This window comes from Nannospalax galili, unplaced genomic scaffold, assembly GCF_000622305.1.
Source record: "Nannospalax galili isolate Female #2095 unplaced genomic scaffold, S.galili_v1.0 scaffold2019, whole genome shotgun sequence".
Classification (NCBI taxonomy): Eukaryota; Metazoa; Chordata; class Mammalia; order Rodentia; family Spalacidae; genus Nannospalax; species Nannospalax galili.
Genome location: NW_008342625.1, coordinates 764329 through 787621, shown reverse-complemented (window position 1 = coordinate 787621; position 23293 = coordinate 764329). Strand labels below are relative to the sequence as shown.

The 23293-nt window shown below is 42.2% G+C and overlaps 1 protein-coding gene across 9 annotated transcripts in view; it reads left to right on the top strand.

Moving 5' to 3' along the window:
* The window catches only part of Eif4g3 (eukaryotic translation initiation factor 4 gamma 3), a 327817-nt gene that overhangs the window by 51001 nt on the left and 253523 nt on the right, over positions 1-23293 (top strand). For 7 of the 9 annotated variants that reach the window (XM_029566179.1, XM_008838616.3, XM_029566184.1 and 4 more), the window contains one exon: positions 11496-11571. The gene's annotated coding sequence lies outside the window, so the exon portion shown is untranslated. Of the gene's footprint in view, positions 1-11495; positions 11572-23293 lie in introns of those variants that run through there. The other 2 variants (XM_017799507.2, XM_017799509.2) reach the window with 2 other exon arrangements.

The window sequence follows — 23293 nt, the reverse complement described above, 5'->3', positions numbered from 1 at the left end:
CTGCTTCCTGCAGAAGGTGGGAAGATGTATTTTTTTTTTTTTAAAGTTGGGGGCCCGGTGGGAGAGCAGGACTGTTAAAACCTGTCCTTTAGAGATCAAAGGGGAAGCCTGCTGTGTTGGCCAAACAGTAGAGAAAAGTCTGCTTCTCTTGACTTCAAAGGCCAAGGTGCTTATCAGCTAGGTTCCCTTTTCTCAGGAGCATGAGAAGTCCTTGGGATCCTGTTGGTGAGGGGGCAGGGCTATCTGAACCTTAACAAATTGGAAGAACTGAAATGCTAGGACCAAACTTGGACTGTGAATAATTGATGGGTAGTGACTGCTTTCTGAGGCCAGTGTTGCTAGAAGTGCTGCTATAAATCTCTTTGCAACCTGTTCCAGTTAGTTTGGGATTGCTAGTTCCCATTCAGACTGAAGGGGTTTGTGGCTTGTGAGGATGGAACCCAGAACTGTTGATCTTCCAGCTGCCCTAGCTATCCGATAGACACACTTCTTGAGGTGGTGGGTGAGATGTGTGCTTAGCTGCTCAATTTGTCCACTGCCAGAGAAAAGGAAAAGAGGAAGAGAGAAAGGAAGAGTAAGGAGTCTGCTTTGCTAGTGGTGTGAGCTGCTGTGACAGGTGTGGGAGTATGAGAGGAATCCTGAGGAAGAAGGATCCTGAACTGAAGAAGACAAATGTGACCTTGGGCAGAGGCCCCCCCTAGAATGGCTGTTTGGGGGATAACAAGAAAAAGCTCCAATTGCTACTTTATGTTAGCATTTACTGAACAGGGCTTAATGGAGTGCACTCCAGTGTACATCTCAATTCTTTTTTTTTTCACAAAGCATTAATGAATAATCATATTTCATTTCTCAAATGCACAGTGGTTCTCTGTCAGTGTGAATGAAAAGCCCTTTGGATTTTGTTGGATGACCTCATTCCCTGACCTTTAAGTTAAATGTGGCATCACCACATGGATGGAGTCTCTGATGTTCCTGGAGCTGTGTACATCTGGCCTGTTCCCCTCATTTTTTGTACTTTGAGGTCCTTTACTGCAGCTGTGGGACCTATTGAGACTTTTGCTCCTGGCATCAAGGGCCATGGAGAGCATGTGAACTTCCCAGGACAGCACTCTGCACTTCAGAGGCAGAGGTCAGAACTGTTTTCAGTAATTACAGTGAAATTATTTTGCCTTTTTCTTTTTAAATTTTTATTTATTTTATTTATTTTATGTGTATCAGTGTTACTCCTGTATGTGTGAAGTGTACCTGTGTCATGCAGTGCCCATGGAGGTCAGAAGGTGGCATTGGATCCCCTGGAAATGGAGTTACAGATGGTTGTTTGCTGCCATGTGGGTGCTGGGAATCAAACCTGGGTCCTCAGGAAGAGCAGCCAGTGCTCTTAACTGCAGAGCCATCTCTCCAGACCCACATTTGACTTTTTTTAAAATTTATTATTTTTATTTTATGTGTATATGAGTGTATTGCCTGCATGTATGTGAGTGCACCTGTGTTGTGCAGTGCCGTGGAGGTCAGAAGAAGGCTTCGGATTCCCCTGGAACTGGAGTTGGAGTTAAAGATGGTTCGTGGCCACCATGTGGGTGGTGGGAGTTGACCCTGGGTCCTCTGAGCTCTTAACTGCTGAGATATCTCTCTAATCCCCACATTTGGCTTCTTAACAGACTGTTCTAATGAATCAGTGTTCTATCAGCAGATTTTTTTTCCCCCTCATTTATTTTTGTAACACTCTTTGTATTTTACTTTTTGTTTCCTGTCTGACTCTTCCAATTTATTGTTTATAAACAGTGTGCCCTTTAAGAATACTTTAAAAATACTATGAATATTTAATACTTCATTTATTTGTTTATTTGTTTGTTTGTTTGTTTATTTATTTATTTATTTATTTATTTATTTATTGACAGAGTCTCCCTGTAGCCCCAGCTGGCCTGGCCTGTAACACAATATAGACCAGGCTGGCCTCTGCCTCCCTAGTGCTAGGATTAAAGGCGTATACACCACCAGGCCCACTGTTCCTTTAAAAAAAAAAAAAAAAAAGTTATGTGTATGTATTTGGACCTAAGTGTGTCATGTACCATGTGTGCAGGTGCTCAAGGAGAAGAAGGTTTTCACATCCCTGGAGTTTGGAGTTATAGGTGGTTGTAAACTGCCTAATGTGGGTGCTGTGCTGGGACCTGAACTCGGGTTCTGCAAAGAACAGAGCCATCTCTCCAGCAGCCCCTCTCCCAACCCCCTTGTCTCAAACATGGATTCTGGGCCTCAAACTCAGGTTGTCACTTTTGCACAGCAAATGCTTTCTGCAGTGAGCTTTCTCCTCAGGCCATTTTTAGCCCTTCCTGTGTTTAAACCCTGCCATTGTAAAATTTAAACTAGCCAGGCGTGGTGGTGCACGCCTTTAATTCCAGCACAGGCAGATGCAGGTGGATCTCTGTGAGTTCAAGGCCAGCCTGGTCTACATAATGGGTTCCAAGTCAGCTGGGGCTTCAGGGAGACCCTGTCTCAAAAAGACAACCACCCGCCCCTGACTTGCCCAAGAAAAGACTGAAGAATACCAGTCCTGTGGTGCACTCTATCACTGTGTACCAGTCTTGGGAAACAAGCTGGCCTGCTGCTCCTACCACTTGCTGTGTGGATCCTGTTGCCATCAACATGGGCCTATGAATCCCTGTTCAGGGCTCTGCGTAACTATGCCAGGGCCCGTGTGTGCTCCTGGACTGTTAGGGTGCAGCCCAGCACAAAAATGGAAAAAAAACCAAATTGTAAACTAGATGCTACAAGCCTCTTAACAGTATAGCTTCTGCCTTAGTTTCCAGGCCAATGCCACCATGCTTTCCTTCACACTCATCTCTATTGTAATATTGGAAACAGCGCTTGCCCACCTAGGCCCTCTGCACCTCAGGTCCCCCTTTCTAGAGTGTTCTTGTCCTCTTTTCAACTAAGATGGGCTTATTTGTATCAGCTAGAACTGTTTAGATCTTATGTGCTCTGCCTTGCCTAGATCACCCTTTACTCCCTCTGACATCTTTGTTCACATTTTCTTCACACCGGTATCACTGTTTAAAATATGTGGCTTATTTGCTAACCTTTGGTCCTCTGCCTACAGTGAAATAGCACTGTGGGCAGCGTAATGTTGCTGTCTGGTTTGCTAGTTTAAAATTTTTTTCTTTTAATTATTGTTTTCTGTATGTAAGTACAGGTGTACATGTTCCATGATGCACAATGTGGAGGTCAGAGGAGAGCTTATATCTTCTTTTTTTTTTTTGTCTTTTTGAGAAGGGGTCTCCTGTGGTCCCAGCTGGCCTGGAACTCACTGTGTAGACCAGGCTGGCCTCAAACTCACAGAGATCTGCCTGGCTCTGCCTCCCCAGTGCTGGGCTTTATAAAAGGTGTGTGCCACTACACCTGGCAGCTTTTATCAGCTTTTACTTTCTTTTGTCACTGGTTTTCTTTTGTTTCTGCTGTGTCTCCAGGTGGGATTCCAGGGTGGAACTCAGGTGATCAGGCTTGTGTGGTCCTGTGTTTGCTCCTGTGTGGGAATGTGAATGATAGCTGTTGAGAATGCAGGGAGGGGGAAGGCGTTAACCTGCAACCTTCAAGCAGACCACTTTAAGCATTGCCACTTTTCATCTGTTGTTTTTAGTTAGGGGTCAATCCTGGATGCCAGGTACTAGCTGCTGTGCAGAGTACTTCACATGGTCCTTGGAGCAGCTTTTACGACTGAAGAAAAGCTAAAGCTAGCATTGGAGCACAGATTGACTCAGCCCTGGCAGTGCATTGTGGTTGGGGCTTGTGTTAGTTACTAGTTAGGAAAGTGGATTTTGTTCACTTTTAGAAAAAGAGAGACAGATCTTCTATGTTTTCCCTCTTAACAGATTTCCACTGCTTGTTTTCTTTCTTTCTTTCTTTCTTTCTTTCTTTCTTTCTTTCTTTCTTTCTTTCTTTCTTTCTTTCTTTCTTTCTTTCTTTCCCCTCCCTCCCTCCCTCCTTTTCTTTTCTCTTTTCTTTTCTTTTTATGCATAGATGGAAGCCCGAGGTTGACATTGGGTTTGTTCCTCAGTTGCTGCCCTCTATCTGTCTTTCTATCTATCTATCTATCTATCTATCTATCTATCTATCTATCTATCTATCTATCTATCTATCATCTGTCTATCATCTATCTATCATCTATCTAATCTATCTCTAATCTGTCTGTCTATATCTATCTATCATCTATCTATATTTTCAGTTTAAAAATCTTTTGTTTTGGGACTGGAGAGATGGCTCAGCGGTTGAGGCTACTGGCTTCTCCTACAGAGGACCTGGGTTCGATTCCCAGCACTCACATGGCAGCTAACAACTGTCCATAACTCCAGTTCTAGGGTATCTGACACTCTCTTTGACCTCTGCGGACATTGAATGGCACGGGTGCACTTACACACATGCAGACAATACATTGATACACATAAAGTAAATATTTTAAAAATGTTTTATTTCACTGAAAGTATTTATTATATACAACTAAAGGTGTATAGAAATGCAGCTTTCAATCATAAAATAAGACTGATCTTCATATTCTATGGAAGTCAATGTAATGCACACTTCAATATTATGTATAAAGCATTTAACCAGGCAGGCCAAGTTCTGGGTTTTACCTTAGACCTGTACATCGGACACTTGTGAAATGTTAAGATTGATAATGCCAATTTCAAACTGCCTCACTTTTCCATCAGTGTCTCACTATATAGCCTTAGCTTGCTTGGAACTCCTTGTGTAGACCAGGCTGACCTCTAACTCACAGAGTTCTGTCTGCCTCTGCTTCCTGAGGGCTAGGATTAAAGTCCTGTGCCACCATGCCTAGCATTTTTTTTTTTTTTTAATGAGGAACCTCAGTGCTGACTTCTATGATGGACCCATTAGTTTACATTCCCTCTCATCCATTCTTACAGGCATTTGCTCTTTTTCTTTTTTTAAAATTAAGAATTAAAATTATTTCTCTTTATTTTCTCTACACATAGAAAGATACAACAACGATAAAATTGAATAGTTAGAAAACAGACTTAGTGCACGGGGCTTGAGAGATGGCTCAGCAGTTAAGAGCACTGACTGCTCTTGCAGAGGACCTGGGTTCGAGTCCCAGTATCCACATGGCGGCTACAAACCATCCCTAACTTCAGTTCCAGGGGAATCCAAAGCCCTCTTCTGACCTTTGCAGCATTGTGCGACACTGGTGCACTCACATACATGTAGACAATACACTCATACACATAAAATAAAAATAAATATAATATTAAAAAAAACAGACTAGTGCAATATAAAATGTTTCTGTGTCTAAACCTGATGGTGGTGTTGCAAGCCTGTAATCTCTGTATGGCTTGTAAAGCAAAATCCTGTCTCAAAAATTAATAAAATAAAGGTCTATAGACAGATGTCTAGAAACACAACAGGTGGTTACACCTTTCTCAAGCATATTACTTCAGGTTTTATATAGGCTTTAAAAAATATTTTTATTATGTGTAGGAGCATATCGTCTGCATGTATGTAAATGCACCCATGTTGACACTGGTTCCAGGGATTGAACTCAGGTTGTCAGGAATGTGCGGCAAATACCTTTACCCTCTGAGCTGTCTTGTCAGCCAGTTGCCATCTTTACCTCACTCTAACCCTTTGTGATTAAAAAATGTTTTTCTTTCTTTCCATTGTTATTTTAGTGATACTTTTTTCTGGGTTTGTTTCTCTGTCTATTCCATTCTGATACTGATGTGACACAGTGATTTTTTTTTTTCCTTTTAGTTACTGCATCTTTCAGCTCCAGATTTCTGTTTTATTCTCTTCTCTACTTTGAATTTGCGTGCTGTTCATTCTGTTGGCTCACTTCAGATTCACTTGCCTTTACTTCATGGAGCATAGTTATGACGGTAGTTTTACTGCCACGTCTGACAGCTAGAACATCAGAGTCTGAAAAGTTGATATCCATCAATCATTTTTTCCCTGAGTGATTGATCAACATTTCTGTGTTTTTTAAGCCCCTTTGTGTGTGTGTGTGTGTGTGTGTGTGTGTGTGTGTGTGTGTTTGTTTGTGTGTGTGTGTTGAACAATTTAGATCTTGTTTGATTCATTGTGCATATTTCACTTTATGAATTTTGGGCCATTGCAGAATGTTTTGTTGTTGTTGCTTGGTTTTGTTTTGTTTTGCTTTGTTTTTGTCTTTTTGAGACAGGGTCTCCCTGTAGCCCCAGCTGTCCTGGAACTCACTATGTAGACCAGGCTGGTCTTGAACTCACAGAGATCCGCCTGCCTCTGCCTGCCGAGTGCTGGGATTGAAGGCGTGGGCCACCACACCCAGCGTGTTTTTTTTTTTTTTTAAGACTGGATTTCCTTGTAGCCCTAGCTGGCCATAGTGACCAGACTGGCCTCAGTCTTACAGAGATCTGCCTGGCTCTGCCTCCGAAGTGCTGGGATTAAAGGCATCTGACCATCTCTGAGAGTGATTTTTTAAGTGTGTTTTTTAAGCAAGCCATCCTTGTGAGATTGATGATAAGTTCTTAAGTATAGGTTTTTTTTCCTCATTCTGTCTGTCATGTAAGCTGCTTTTCCTGTGAGCGTCTATGCATGTGTGGGATAGAGGACAGCCTTGGATGTTCTTTAGGTGATCTGTCACTGGAACCTGGGGCTTGCCCAGTGCTGGGAACACAAGTGTGCCACAATGCCCCATTTTTTCCTCTGGGCTCTGGAGATGGAACTCAGGCCCTCATGATTGCAAGGTGAGCACACTATTAACTGAGCCATCTCCCTAAATGCTCTCCACCCCTTTGACATAGGATATTTGCCCAGACTGGTTTGGAACCCTTGAGTTAAAACTAGTCCAGCCTCAACTTCCCAAACATGTTAAGTAAGCTTAGGTTGTCTTCTGGGCATTTGGATTGTTGTTTTGTAGTTTATGGCTCCTGTTATAATCCTGTAGTAAATGGTGAGTTTTTTTTTTTTTTTTTTTTTTTAATTTTAAACCCAGCAGCCTCTTAAGCACAGAGCAGACAGCTCAATTTGCTTCTGCCTGGACAGGGAGGACTGGTGGTCAGAGTCTCCTCATTTTTAAAGCTCTTGTACTGTGACTTTGGATGTGCTGCTTTGATTAGGGATGAGCCTGGAGCTTGGTGGTTCCCATAAGATGTTAGGAGCGTTCTTCTTTTCCAGTTTTCTTTGGATTTCCCCCAAGAACCTTTGGCCCACAAGGACTCTTTCTTGCATTTTTTCTGGCTAGAACAGACTTATATTGGAATTTCAGCAGCTCTATTGTATAGTTCTTTGACTGGGTTTGAGTTAAAGGAGAATAAAAAAATAGACCAACAGACACTGAGTGGGGGAAGCGCAGGGAGGAACAGCAGTCCCTGAACCACTGTGAGACATTCCCAAGCTTTAACTCCTTTCAGAGAGGGAAAGGCGGGGGTTGCCCTGGGATTGGTCCATCTTGACTGGAGTGCATTCATTTACTTATGAAATCTGATTTCTCTTTGTGTTTACCTTCTCTTTATGCAGTTTCCCAGCTAGAGATAGCAGTGTTCTTAGCTGTGTATGGCTGCATTCTGCACCTGCAACGTCAGTATCTTTTTTTTTTTTTTTAATTGAGACTCAGCCTTGCTATGTAGCCAAGGCTAGCCTTATGTTCTTAGTCTCTGACCAATCTCTGAATCACAATGAAAAAATATTTTGTTTTTCACTAGTTGTATGCTGACGTACCCTGGCTTAATTCTTTTTTTGTGATGGACTTTCTTTTAATTTGTTTTTAACTTTCTTTGTGTGGATGTGTATATGCATACATGGACAGCGTTCGAAAGTGGCGATCAGGACAGCTTGAGAGAGTTGATTCTGTCCTTCTACCATGTGGATCCTGGGAGGTCCAAACCAAGCTGTCAGTCTTGGCAGTAAGCACCTTTACCAGTCATGTCGCAGGCCCTGTGACTTCCTTTTTATGTAGACTACAAAGTAATTGAGTTCAGTAAAGTTGTTAGTGATATTTTGGGTCAGTATAATAAACTAATGGGGATTGGCAACTGTTTAATCAGTTGTACTCAAACTTGGGTTGATCACATTGATTTATAATAATAAACAACCTATTTGAAGGCTAATAAAATTTCAGTTTAGGGTGTTTCGGTCTGGTTTTTTTTTTTTGGTCTTTTGAGACAGGGTCTCCCTGTAGCCCTAGCTGCCCAGCTGTCCTGGAACTCACTATGTAGACCAGGCTGGCCTTGAACTTAGTGAGATCCGCCTGTCTCTGCCTCCCAAGTGTTGGGATTAAAGGCATGTGCCACCACGCCCAGCCCTGGTCTGGGGTTTTAAATTTAAAATTTTAATTAAAAATTTTTTATTCATGAGTGTGTGTGTGTGTGTGTGTGTGTGTGTGTGTGTGTGTGTACCATGGAGGTGAGACGAGGGCATCTGATTCCGTGCTGCTGGAGTTAGAGGCAGGTGTGAGCCACCGTGTGGGTATGGGAATCAAGCTTGGGTCCTCTGGAAGAGCAGCCAGTGCTCCTAACTGAGCAATCTCTCCGACCCCTTGTTTTTTATATTTTGAGGTAGGATCTTACTATGTATTCCTGGTTGGCCAAAGATCACTTGTAGTAAATCTCCTGTCTCTGCCTTCTGATTTCCTGATTGCTGGCTTTATAGGTGTAAGCCACCACACCCAGTTCAAGTTAGGTTTTTTTATTGTTTGCTCTTGTAACCAGGTTTGAGATACATATTGCCACTTCTTTTCTATTTTAGTGTTTTTGTTTTTAAATAAACCTAGTCGGGGTGTGGTGGCCCATGCCTTTAATCCCTGCACGTGAGAGGCAGAGGCAGGTGGATCTCTGTAAGTTTGAGGCTAGCCTGGTCTACATAGTGAGTTCCAGGCCAGCTGGGGCTACAAGGAGACTGTGGCTCAAAAAGACAAAAAAAAAAAAAAGGCTATAGTTTTCTTTTAAAATACTTTTAATACAGTCTACAATATTTTGTTGTTAATTTATAGGATGTAAGAATGAAATGATGCCGGGCGTGGTGGCACATGCTTTTAATCCGAGCACTTGGGAGGCAGAGACAAGCGGATCTCAGTTAGTTCAAGGCCAGCCTGGTTTACATAGTGAGTTCCAGGACAGCTGGGGGGCTACAGGGAGACCCTGTCTCAAAAAGACCAAAAAAAAAAAAAAAAAAAAAAGAATGAAATGAGTGTTGTCTATTTTGTAGCCTAGGAGTAGGAATGCTTGTTACTGTAACTTTGGCAAATGATTGTCTCTTAAGGAATCTGAAGTTATAATCATCTTATTAGTCAGCAGAGTTACAGAAGTCAAGGCATTGTAAGTGAGTGGCTTAGCTTTGGGCTCAGTGCTGGTAACTCCCTCGAGAACTTGACTGTCTCCTGGTGAGAGTCAGTCCTACCTGGAGAGAACAATAGCGACAGGGGCAGAAGGACCAAGGCCGTATTTTCAAAGCTGAGGGGTGATGTTCATCCTGAAAGAACCGAGACATTCACAGTGAGGACATGTGTTCTGAAGTTGTTAGTGTATATTCTCTACAGAGTGTGTGTGTGTGTGTGTTGGGGGAGTGTGTAGTGTGTGTGTGTGTGTGTGTACTGTATATAGAGAGTGTGTGTGTGTATAGTGTGTGTGTGTATAGTGTGTGGGGGTGTATAGTGTATGTGTACTGTATGTAGAGGGTGTGTGTGTGTGTGTGTGTGTGTACTGTGTGGAGTGGGTGTGGGGGTGTATAGTGTGTGTGAGTGGGATGTATAGTGTGGATGTGGGTGTATGTACTGTATGTGGAGTGTGTGTAGTTTGGGTGAAGCAGGACCTTTATGAAATATTTAGTCTGTCACTTCACTTCTCAGTTCTTTTGTGGAGGAGATGGTGGTAATGCATTCAGCTGTTGTCTGAGGTTGCTAGTTTAAAAACTATCTAGAGACTGCTGTAGTCTCTTTAGACATTTTAATGACTGCAACACGGGGTGTGTTTTGTTGTTTTCCCTGCTCTAAGCTGACTGCTTAGATATTCTTCCTTCTAATGACTCAGACTTGACTTATCCTTTTAAAAAAGTCTGTATTCTTTTTCTATTTCATTCTATTATTTGTTTACTTTTGAGATAGTCTTGCCTGAGTAGTGCTGGCTGGCCTAGAACTTACTGTGCAGTCCATGCTGGTCTTGAACTTGCAGTGATCCTTTGCCTTTGCCTCCTGTGCCTCCCATGTGCTGGGGTTACAGCTGCCACCACACCCTGCTGTAGCTCTTCCTATGAGATGAGAAGTATTAAGTTGAGGGGAAAGTGCTTATTTTATGACACTGTCATTTAAATGAAAAAAGCCCTGGTCTTGGCCCAGGAACCAGGTACCAGGCGGCCTTGTCTCTGTTTTGTTGGAATCAGTAAAAAATACATTTAAATACGATAGTTTCTATCACTTGTAGAAAAGCACATAACTCAGATATGTAATCCTTCCTCTGGAAGTATTGCTGTGGATCTGGTATTGTCACTTGGAAGGAGGTCAGCATATATAAGTATTTCTCTTCCAAACTAGCACTGTGCCAGCTAGAAGCACTTGCAAGTTCTAGTTTGAAACAGAACAAGTGGTAATCTTTTGTCTTTTTTTTTTTAAAGAGGTATTTTTCCATATGGATTTCTTTTTCTTTTTTATTCATGTGTATGTATGTGTGTCTGTGAGTATGCCATTTGTGGGGGCGCCCTCAGAGGCCAGAAGAGGGCATTGGATCCCACCCAGTGTGGGTGCTGGGGATTCAGCTCTTCCTCTGGAAAACCAGGTGCTAGCCCAATTAAAAATGTGTATAAGGGCCGGGTGTGGTGGTGCACGCCTTTAATCCCAGCACTCAGGAGGCAGAGGCAGGCGGATCTCTGTGAGTTCAAGGCCAGCCTGGTCTACACGATGAAGCCTTCTCCACTGAGCCCCTGAAGAACACTGGCAGGGGCCCTCCGCTTGGCTTCTACCACGTCCAAAATGTAGGTCCTGGGCCCTTGACTCCCACTCCCCCAGGGCCTTGTCCAAGGCTGAGCATGATTTTCTCTCCCCATCATCCTTTTCTTTTTTTTTTTTTTTTTTTTAACAGCAGGGTCTTACTCTTTAGCCCAGATGTGTCCTAGGTACCATGTACCTCAGGTGGGGTCCTCCTGTCTTCGTCTTACAGTTACTGGGGTTGTAGGTGTAAGCCACCAAACCCACCTGTTGATCTGATTTTGCTCAAACTTCCACTCATGCTTTTCCATAGACAGTACAGTGGCAGAGTCTCACCATGGCCTTCAAATTTGGGGACCTGGGTCATTGCCTTTGTTTTGGGTTTCCACGCAATATTTATCATAGGAACCAATTTTGAAGAAATTGAGCTAATTATATTAGGAAATGGAAGATTTTTCTTTTCCGTTTTCTTGGGAGGAATAAATACACAGCTCCATGAATTGGGTAAAAACCCTTGACAGAATTTTGTGGTGATGATTGTCTTTACTGCTAAACAATTTCAAGTTCTCGTATCCTTAACTCGCCCTTCTAGAATTCCTAGAGGATCTGTGCAGCAGCCTCTGGAGGATCGAATCTTCCCTCCCACGGTCTCAGCAGTCTACAGCACGGTGAGCATCCCGAGTATTCACGTTGTCTGTCTACCTGTGCCTGTCAGCTTTTGGTGCCATGGACGGTGTTCAATCCACACAGGCTTTTGGTGAACGGTTCAATAAAATTCCCAGTAGAATTAGATGTATGTAAGGTAACCAGGTGACCCTTATTCTCCCTCGTAATCTAAGAAGTGCAGGTCTGCTGAATATCATGCTGTGGTAGACGGGTGCTCAGGATTCTTTTATTACCGACTTTGAATTCTCTTTGGAATACCTTTTTCTTGAAAAAAAATTTGGTTTCTTTAAACAAAACAGATTTTTTTTTCTTTTGCTTACCCCCCCCCCATTGCATATAAAATATGCAGAAATATTGGCAAGGTGAATACTGGAGGAGATTTAAATTTTGTGTTATGATTAATTTGAAATTGTAAGAAGGGAAAATCTAGAGTCTGAAAATTAAATGATGTGTTTTGTAGTGAGTGCTGCAAATGTAAGGGGTTTGAAGTGCTAGACCATTCAGTTAGTATATCAGCTCCATCTGACATTCATGCTGTGAAAAGCTTTAAAAAGTCTAATGAGGGGTATGAGTCGATAAATGACTGTAATCTAAAGTAGTACAGTTCTTAATAGCTTGAGTTATGAATCACTTTCATTTTGGGCAGTATTAGAGATTGAGCCCAGGGTCTCAGACATGCTAGTAACTGTTGTCCCACTGAAAATCGTTGTGGTGCTCTCTGTTTAACAGAACATGCAGCCTTAGAGTTTAAGTGTTGTATTAAGTGTCGTGATAAAAGGCTAAAGGATGCATGTCCTCCTGCATTGGCCAAGGTTCTCAAGGAAGTTCTCTTTGAAAAGACGGTTTTAACTAGGCTAGAAATCCAGAAGGGTTACTACTCCTGTCATGCCAGCACTGGGAGGGCTGAGATAGACTAGCTGAGATAGGTCTACTTTGTAGACCATTTTCTTGGCATATGGACAGCTCTGGATTAAGTACTCCATACTGTGAGGAACAAAAACAAAAAAAAAAAGGTCATTAAACTGAAGTACAAGATTTCTAGAGAAGGAACGTTTATGGTTAAGAAGTGGCAGGCAGTGCAGTGTTGGGGAGACAGCAGTTAAACACGGTCTCGAAGTGCAAGGATGTTTGTGTAGAGAGAGGTTATATTTGAGCATCGGATTATGTGGGGCATTATAGACTATGTAAAGATTGTGCAATTTAGTCCTGATATAGTGGACCACAAATGGAGGTTTAAGAGCAGTATATCAGGCTAGGATGTTGTTGCAATATCTTTAATTCCAGAATTTGGGAGGCAGAGGCAGATGGACCTCTCTGAGACCGAGGCCAGCCTGGTCTACGTAGTGAGGTCCAGGTCATCTCGGACTACAGGGAAACCTTCTCTCAGAAAATAAAAAACAACCAACAAAACACAGGGCTAGTAGCCCACGGTGAGGGAGCATGGTGAGATAGAAGCAAAGGGATCTATCAAGAGGTTGTACAGGAAAAGATGATTGTGCTTTGCTTTGAGGTAGGAGTAGATATATAGTATGTTTTGAAAGTGAAGTAATAGGGATGATGAGGTCTTTCCTGTCAGATACAAGACAGCGAGGAATCAATGGTAATGTCTTAGGTTTTGGCTTGAGCAAGTGAGTCCTATTTATTGTTCCTTTTCATTGGGGGAGTGATCACTGAGGGAGATTTTTCCTGAGAAAATACAGCTTAATATAAGCAACTATTACTTGGGATAAAGTATTAGGTCGTTTCCATTTTTTGTTGTTAAAAAGTGACATTAATTTTATAAATTTTTTTTTGTATTTTTGATGGTTTTCTGAAAATGAAGTTACTAAATTAACAGGTACACGTGTAGCACATATATACCTCATGTAAACACTTACAGGGTCAGGAAGGGGACTGGGAATTCCAGGCCAACCTGAGATACATAGTGAGAAACCTGTCTTTAAAAAAAATGCTGGGCGTGGTGGCGCACACCTAGAGTCCCCGCACTTGGGAGGCAGAGGTAGGCAGATCTCTGTGAGTTCAAGGCCACCCTGATCTACGTAATGAGTCCCAGGCCAGATGGGACTACACTGAAACCCTGTCTCAAAAGGACAAAAGAAAAAGAAAAAAAGAAAGCTTTTGTAGCTATTGTGGATAAAGTTTATTCTGGATTCCCAGCTCCCACATGGCAGCTAACAACTGTCCATAACTTCAGTTCCAGGGGATCCAACAGCCTCTTCTGACCATGGGCATTGCACAACACGGGTGCACTTACCTACATGCAGGCAATACACCAATAGACTCATACATATAAAATAAATATAAAATAATAAATAAAATATTTAAAAAAACAAAAACAAAAACAAGGCATGGGACTGGAGAGATAACTCAGTGGTTAAGAGCACTGGCTGTTCTTGCTGAAGACCCAGGTTCAAATCCTAGCACTTACATGGCAGCTAACAACCATCATAACTCTCGTTGCAGGGGATCTGGTGCCCTCTTCTCTCCTCCTCCGGCATTGCATGACACGAGTGCACTTACAATACATGTAGGTAATAAACACATACACATAAAATAAAAATAAAAAAATTAACAAAAAACAAAACATGGTCTTAAAATTTCCCATAAGTAGACATTTGACAGTGTAAATTCACACTTTGAAGACAAGATCATCGAAACCCTGAGTGACAGGAAATGCCTCCAAGGAAAGCTTCCTACCCACCGAGCCTTGTCCCTAGTGGGATTACTTGCTGTGCAGCCTGGAGGAAACCTTTCCTCAGCTGTTGGATTTATTTATTGTAGTAAAATGACTTAAAGCCACTATTATGTGCAGCACACGTTGTGTAGTGTACCTATTCTAGAAGGATAAAGACTTGCAGGCAGTGAAAGCTGCCTTTGCCTTTCAGTGTAATACCCCCTAGTTTTTTCTTTTCTGCTTTAACAAAAGACATTGCCCAACTGGTCCCAAACTACTGGGCTTCAGCAGCCCTTCTGTCTCAGCTTTCCTGAGTGCCTGGTTTGTTTTCCAGTGTTTCTCAATTAGCATATGTGTTCAGTCAGAGGACAACTTTCAGGATTTGGTTCTCCTACCCTGTGAGTCCTGGGGATTGAATACAGTCTGTTGGGCTTGGTGGCAAGTGCCTTTACTTGCTAAGCCATCTCACTGGCTCAGTTCTCTAATTAAAAAAAAAAATTATTTTTATTTTATGCGTATGCATGTATTGCCTGCATGTAGGTAAGTGTACCCGTGTGGTGCAATGCCTGCGGAGGTCAGAAGAGGCTGTCGGATTCCCTGGGACTGGAGTTACGGATAGTTGTTAGCTGCCATATGGGTGCTGGGATTTGAACCCAGGTCTTCTGCAAGAACAGTCAGTGTTCTTAACCACTGAGCCATCTCTCTAGCCCCAGTTCTCTAATTTTTTTTTTTTTTTTTTGGTCTTTTTGAGACAGGGTCTCCCTGTAGCCCCAGCTGTCCTGGAAGTCACTATGTAGACCAGGCTGGCCTTGAACTCACAAAGATCCTCCTGCCTCTGCCTCCCAAGGGCTGGGATTAAAGGCGTGTGCCACCATGCCCAGCTGTTCTCTAATTGTTTCCCTTTTATAGTACTGTATACATTATTTCTACCAGGTAGGAAAGGATGTGGGTGGGTACTTTGAAGTCTTCAGGGCCACAGGATTACATGATTGATCAGTTTTTTTTTCTATAGTGTCTAGGTTCATTAGCACCTTTTCTTGGTCATAAAATAAAGGCTAATCCTCTTTCACCTCCTACTGCCCCTGCATGTGGTGCCCATATGTCAGTTCATTGAGTTGGCTGAATTCCTTGACAGGCAATAATATTCTTGGCCAGTTTTTAAATTTAATTTAATTTTATTTTCTTGGTCTTTTTGAGGCAGGGTCTCTCTGTAGCCCCAGCTGACCCAGAGCTCACTATGTAAACCAGGCTGGCCTCCAACTAAAGGTGTGTGCCACCACGCCAGGCCTGACAACTCTTATTTTAAAGACGGGTAGTGTGCTATGGGGGCCTTACTCTGATACAAGTCATTTCAGGTAGAGGCTTGGCTGATCATCAGAAAGGCATCAAAAGTTGGACATGATTTTTGGAATGCCTTCACGTGGTAGTCTGGCTATTTTAAAAATATTTTATGTGTATGAGTGTATTGCCTGCATGTATGTACACCCATGTCATGCAGTGCCCACAGAGGTCAGAAGAGGGCATCAGATCCCGAGGAACTGGAGTTTCAGATGGTTGTTAGCTGCCATGTGGGTGTTAGTAGTCAAACCTTGGTCCTCTGCAGGAGCAGCCAGTGCCCTTAACCATTGAATCATCTCTCTCTAGCCCCCAGTCTGGTTATTTTATATTCATTTATTTTAATTTGGTTTATACAGATTTATCTTTGAAATGTTTATCAACTGATGTCAAATTTGGGTAATTGATCATATTATATAAACCATAAATGTTTAAGTATTTTTTAAAAATCCTAATAGTGTATTAAACAGTAGAGGAGAAACGTGGATGATGGCACACCTGGAGTAGTGTTAACTAATTTAAAGTGTGTTCATTGTTAATGTTCTTATGTTGGTATGCTTCTGTAATGCAGGCTGTTTTAAGTTTGTAATGTTGAATATTGTATTTCATGTTTTACTTAGAGAAGTTAGTTTTTTTTTTTTTTTTTTTGAGTAATCTAGTATTTAAATTATTTAGCCTGTGTATAAGTGCATCCATGTCACGCATTGCTTGAGGAGGCCAGAAGAGAGTGTCAGATCCCCTGGAACTGAAGTTACAGATGGTTGTTAGCTCTTGTATGAGTGCTTGGGAACAGAACCCCAATCCTCTGCAAGAGCAGCCAGTGCTTTTAACTGCTGAGCCATTTCTCCAGCCCCCAAATAGGCTAGTGTTTTTAATGTGATTGAATTGCTGAAAGACAAATTTAGTAATTGAATTGCTGAAAGAATTCTAGCATCTGAGTGCTTAAAGGGATTGTCTTACTGATTACTTAATGAAGAATTCCTGTGTATCATCAGTTAATATTTAAAAAATTTTTTTTTGATTTATTTATTTTTATTTTATGTGTATGAATGTATTGTCTGCATGTATGTAAGTGTACCTGTGTTGTGCAATGCCTGTAGAGGTCAGAAGAGGGTGTTGGATCTCCTGGAACTGGAGCTACAAACAGATGTTAGCTCCCATGGGGCTTCTGGGATTCAAACCTGGGTCCTCTGCAAGAGCAGTCAATGTTCTTAACTGCTGAGCCATCTCTCCAGCCCCCTTAAGTTGCTCTTTCAGAAGTAAATTACAAGCTGAATATGATGGGACACTCCTTTATTCTCAGCACTTGTGTGGGAGAACCAGGCAGATTTCTGTGTGTTCTGGGCCAGCTGGAGCTACAGGGAGACCCTGTCTCAAAAAGACAAACAAAAAAAAGGGAATTCAAGTACTTTTAGTGCTGTAACATTTTTGATCATTTTAGGCAGTTTACAGTTTATCTGTAATATGTCTTGGATCTGTCCTTCTATAACTGGAATGTTTAGAAAATTGTGCTTTTTTTAAGTCACCAGGTGTTGAGTAGACCAGCAGGTTGGTGTAGATTCTTGTGCAGAGAACAATCTTGTGTCGCACTTTAGTGCTTGTTGGGCAATTGTGTCCAGCCAGGTGTAGGTCTGCTTTACTGTGCTGTCATGTGGCACAGAATAACAATCTTTATTGTTGTTGTTGTTACCGTGGTAACATACCAGTTAGGGTGGTGATTTTTTTCTTTTGGTCTTTTTTTGAGACAGGGCCTCCCAGTAGCCCCAGCTGGCCTGGAACTCACTATGTAGACCAGCTGGCCTTGAACTCACAGAGATCCGCCTGCCTCTGCCTCCCAGTGCTAGGATTAAAGGTGTGTGCCACCACGCCCGGCTCAGGGTGACGATTTATGTATACTTAATTTTATTGAGATAAAGTTAATATAGTAGGGGCTGGAGAGATGGCTCAGTGGTTAAGAACGCTGGTTGTTCTTGCAGAAGACCCGGGTTTGAATCCCAGCACCCACATGGCAGCTAACAACTGTCTGTAACTCCAGTCCCAGGGGATCCGACAACCTCTTCTGACCTCAGCAGGCATTGCACAACATGGGTGCACTTACCTGCATGCAGGCAATACATGCATACACATAAAAATTAAAAATAAAAATTATAAATAAAATATTAAAAAAAAAGTTAATATAGTACACTGCACATATTTAAAGTGTGTAAATAGTATATCCCTTTAATCCCAGCACTTCGGAGGCAGAGGAAGGTGGATAGCTCTGAGATTGACGCCAGTTTGGTTTGCATAGTAAGTTACAAGCCATCTGGGGCCACAGGGAGACCCCCCCCCAAAAAAAACAGTATACAAGTTAGTGTTAACACATAAATACCCATGAAAAATTTCAGTACGAACAAGACAGCATTCATTCCAAGAAGTTTCCTGAAATCTACAATCCTACTGTAGGCCTTAGCCTCCTGAGTGTTAGAATCATGGGTATGCAATATTCTGCCTGCTCATGGGCATCTTTTTATTTCTTCAGTTGAGGTAAGGTCTCACTCTATAGCTGACGCTGGGCTAGGTGTCAGTGCATAGACTAGATCTAGATCAACCTAAAAGCCAAGGCATTCCTCCTGCCTCAGCCTCCTGTTTGTTGGGTTTACAGGTATGAGCTGCCTGGTGCCTTGAGCCTCTTTATAATTCTGTGTGTGTGTGTGTGTGTGTGTGTGTGTGTGTGTGAGTGTGTGTGTATGTTTAGGTGTATATAAAAGTCAGAGGTCAATGTTCAATGTCTTAAATACTTTCCATGTTATTCATTTATTTGGTTTTTTGAGACAGGCTCTTAAGTACTAAGCTATCTCTCCAGCCCTCTGTTTTTGGCTTGTTTTGTTTTGTTTTGTTTTTTTGAGACAGGGTCTCACTCTGTAGCCCTGGCTGGTCTGGAACTTGCTATGTATACCAGGTTGGCCTCGAAATCACAGAGATCCACCTGCCTCTGCTTTTTGAGTGCTGGGGTTAAAAGCGTGTGTGTGCCAACATCCCCAGCCTCCACCTTATTTTTGAGATGGGGTCTTTCACTGAACCTGGAACATCTTGTTTTGGCTAGGCTGGTTGTAAGCATCTTCAGGGCTCTCTACCTGTCTCCACCTCTCCAGCACTGCACTTAAAGGTGGATACAATTCCACTTGGCTTTTATGTGGGTCCTGAGTATCTGAACTCGGGTCCTCCTGTTTGCGCAGCAAGCACTTTATCGACTGAACAATCTACCCCACCCCTATAATTCTTTCTTCTTACCTTTTCTTACATTGATACTTTTATTTATAACTCACATTTTTAAATAAAATTTTTAAAATTTTTTTATTTTTTTGGTCTTTTTGAGACAGGGTCTCCCTGTAGTCACAGCTGGTCTGGATTCACTATGGAGACCAGGTGGGCCTTGAACTCACAGAGATCTACCTGCCTCTGCCCTCCAAGTGCTAGGATTAAAGGCGTGCGCTACCACGCTCAGCTCTTAATAATTTTTAAAAATTGTATTTTATTTATTTGTGTGTGTATATGTGAATGGATGTGTGCATGCCACTGTGCACATGTGGAGGTCAGAAGACAACTCAAGGGAATTGATTCTCTCCTTCCACCGTATGGTTCCCTGGACTGAACTCAGGTTGTTAGGATTGCTGACAAGCCCTTTTACCCCCCAGCCATCTCCCTGGTCCACATTGATGCTTTTTTTGTCATTATGGAATTGTACTGTATGGATTTCCCCACCCATTATAATTATTTTGAGATTTATTTTTGTTGGGCATTACCAGTAATTGTTTCCTCCAAGTGGAAAGTGGGGCGTGTTGATCATGCCCCACGTGTTATTCTCTTAGTATTGGTGTCTGGCCTTCATGAAGCATAACTGAATCATAATGATTGTGTACTTTGAGAGCTTCATTTTTTAAAATTCTGTGTTATATTTCAAATTACTTTCTCTACTGTTAACAGCATTTATAACCAAATTTGATCAGTTTTGAAGTTTCCCAGGGCTGGAGAGATGGCTCAGGGGTTAAGGGCACTGACTGCTCTTACAGAGGACTCGGGTTCAGTTCCCAGCACCCACATAGTGGCTAACAGCCATTCAGTTCCAGGGACTCTTGACACCTTTATCTGACCTTTGCAGGCATTGCTTGACATGGGTGCACTTGAAATACATGTAGGCAAAATACTCATATACATAAAATAAAAATAAATCAAAACATTAAAAAAAAGAAAAGAAAAAGCTTTTACCCAGTAGATCAGCAAAGTTGTGTTTGCTTCAAGATTCCCTTATGCTGATTTTCTGTGTTACAGAATTTGTGATATATGTACATAGATATGATGTACAGTCCTACATGTGTGTCTGTTTTTCTCTTTTTAGGGTATTTCCTTAGGCAAAATTCCCTGGGCTAAAGTGCACACATTCTTAAGTGCATAAATGGATGTTTTGTTTAATTGTGCAGTTGCTATTGCTACAAGAAGTACCAGAGTATCCTCACTGGATCTCAGCAGCTATAAACATCATTGCTACACTGAAGTTGCAAATGATGTCCCACAACTCCTAAGAGGAAATTTAATAAGTAAATGACTGGAAGAATTTTTATCATTGATAGTTACTCTTTTTGTTTATAAAATTTGCAAATATGTACAGTTTTGTCAGGATATAATTAAGATTTTGAAAGATTTTTAAATTAAATTTTAAAATATTTTATGTTTATGTGTATGTATGTGTGCCTACATGTGCACCATGTTCATTCTGGTGCCCTGAGAGGCTAGGAGAGGGTGTCAAATCCTTTGGAGCTAATGTGAGTGCTGGGAACTGAACCGAGGTCTTCTGGAAGAACCAGCAAATGCTAACTGTTCAGCTCTCTCCAGTCCCTAGTGAGGATTTTAAAAGATATTTCCTTCTTCTTTTGATTGTTTTTCTTGTTTAGTTTTGTTTGCTTGTTTTTTTTTTTTTTTTGGAGACAAGGTCTCCCTGCAGCCCCAGCTGGCCTGGAACTTGGTTGTGTAAACCAGGCTGGCCTGAATCTCACAGAGATCCTCCTGCCTCTGCTCTGAGTGCTGGGATTAAAGGTGTGTGCCACCATTCCTGGCTCCCCTGCTTTAAAAAAATTTTTTTTAAAATAAATTTTGTTTATTATTATTTATTTATTTATTGTTTTTATTTTATGTGTATGTGTGTATTGCCTGCTTGTAGGTGGTAAATGCACCCATGTCGTGCAATGCCCATGGAGAAGAGGCTTTCGAATCCCCTGGAACTGGAATTATGGACAGTTGGTTAGCTGCCATGTGGGTGCTGGGATTTGAATCTGGGTCTTCTGCAAGAACAGCCAGTGTTCTTAACCACTGAGCCATCTCTCCAGCCTCTTGTTTATTATTTTCATTTTGGGTGTTGGGGTGTATTGCCTGCATGTATGTAAATTCACCTGTGTTGTGCAATGCCCAGGGAGTTCAGAAGAGGATGTTGGATCTGCTGGAACTAGAGTTACAGATGGTTGTTAGCTGCTGTTATGTGAGTTCTAGGAACTGAACCCAGGTCCTCTGCAAGAGCAGCCAGTGCTCTTAATCACTGATCCATCTCTCCAGCCCTCCTATGCCCTATTCTTAAGACACCATCCCCTGAATAGGGTACCCAAATTGCTGATAGGGAGTTGGGATGCAGACCACTCTGGCTTCTTCCATGCTGAACAGGGATGCAGGGCGAGGCAACCAGGGTACTCCTCAGTGGGTCTATCTAAAAGACTTCCAAAGTAAAAACTACCCCCAGGTTTTTTCTATATGATAATTAGGCATTGCCCTATAGTCGGATGATAGGATCCCCCTGCCACATGTAAATAAAGCATACTATGAGCACCTATCAGCTGAAGCTTTGGCTGCTGCCTCCACACTATATTTTTCCCTGACCCCCAAGTGAATAAATGGAGCTGTATCACTGAATCTGACTCCCCAGAAGGTTTTTTTTCGTCCATGCTCACTGGCCGTCCTGACCCCATTCATTGCTTCTGCTCCCTTTGTTCTCATGGGTCGGTGGCCAACGGCCCATGAGGGGAGGGAGAGACGCACAGCTGGCACCCAACGTGGGGCTTGAACCTATGACCCTGCGATTAAGAGTCTCATGTTCTACCAACTGAGCTAGCTGGGTTTACCTGCAGGTACAAGTTGTCAAGAGATGTGAAAGTCAGCGATAGGGTAGCTAGAGAATGTGCCTGGGTAGAACTTTCCTGTTACTCTGACACTCCAGCAATCATCCCATGGATCTGCAACATATATTAGGGAATAGTCATGGTTTCCATAGAGATACTTATTATGTTTCAGGTAGATGGGTCTTTCCTGTCCTGTTATACCCTGATATCCCCCAGTTAATCCTAGTTCCAACCTACAGGGACTGAAATAGCGGCAGCCCCCATAGGTATCAACTTCCTTGAGGCATGATGGATCTGTCTGTCGGAAGGGAAAGAAAACATTCGTCAGTTTTGTATTTGGGTATATTAAGCCTGTGTAAAACATCTCTAAACCTTTAAAGGAGACTTGGTTGTTTAAAACCTACTTCAAGGCTTACAAGGACATCTCAAAGTTTATACAGTATAACAATATATTTAAGATAATTGTTCATCGCTCTATATATGTGAGGTAAAATATTAATTGCTTGGTAAATTTATTTACAGATTTGTTTATAATTTGTTATTAAAATTATTAAATTTTAATAATTTAAAAGTCTAAACAGGAGGCCCCCGCTAAGAAAGGGAGTCGTGCCGAGCTCCTTAGAGTTATCCGGACATGGTGGACTGCAACCTTAGCAGCAGGGTCCCCCAACATATATGTATGAGTGTATTGCCTGTATGTGTGTAAGCAGACCCGTAACTGGAGTTATGGATGGTTGTTATCCATCATGTGGGAGCTGGGAATCGAACCTGGGTCCTCTGCAAGAGCAGTCAGTGCACTTAACTGCTGAGCCATCTTTCCAGTCTCCTGCTTTTTTTTTTTTGATAGAGTCTCACTATGTAGTTTTGGATTTGCCATCAGCCTCAGCATCCTGAGTAGTTTTTATTTTGTATATTTCTTTTGTCATTTAATAATAAAGGTGGTTTGCTGCTTATTGATAGGTAAAAAGTTGGCGGAGAATGAGCGAATGGATGATGAGGCACTGAGGCACAGCTAAAACTCCATCAAAATAGGGTTTATTAGCAAAGGAACACATGGGACAGATTCCCTTCCCGGCAGGAAAAATGTCTGCTTGGGTCTTGAGCTGGGGTCTTTTAAAAGGGAGGCTTCTGCCTCCTGCAGAAGGTGGGAAGATGTATTTTTTTTAAAGTTGGGTCGGGGGGGAGTGGGAGAGCTGGACTATTAAAACCTGTCCTCTTTAGAGATCAAAGGGGAAGCCTGCTGTGTTGGCCAAACAGTGGAGAAAAGTCTGCTTCTCTTGACTTCAAAGACTAAGGTGCTTATCAGCTAGGTTCTCTTTTCTCAGGAGCATAAGTCCTTGGGATCATGTTGGTGAGAGGGCAGGGCTATCTGAACCTTAACATTCCAGCCTTTTGTGTTATAGTATAGGGGGCGCTGTTGTCATCTTGCTACTTCCTGCTGGACAGGGTTGATGTGGGGGCGCTGGATTAGGGGTCGGTCAGACAGCAGGGGTTCCCTCTTCATGCATCTCAACAGGGGCCTCGATGGTTGACAGGCACTTATGTACATGTGGAGGGAAGGAAAGTAACAAC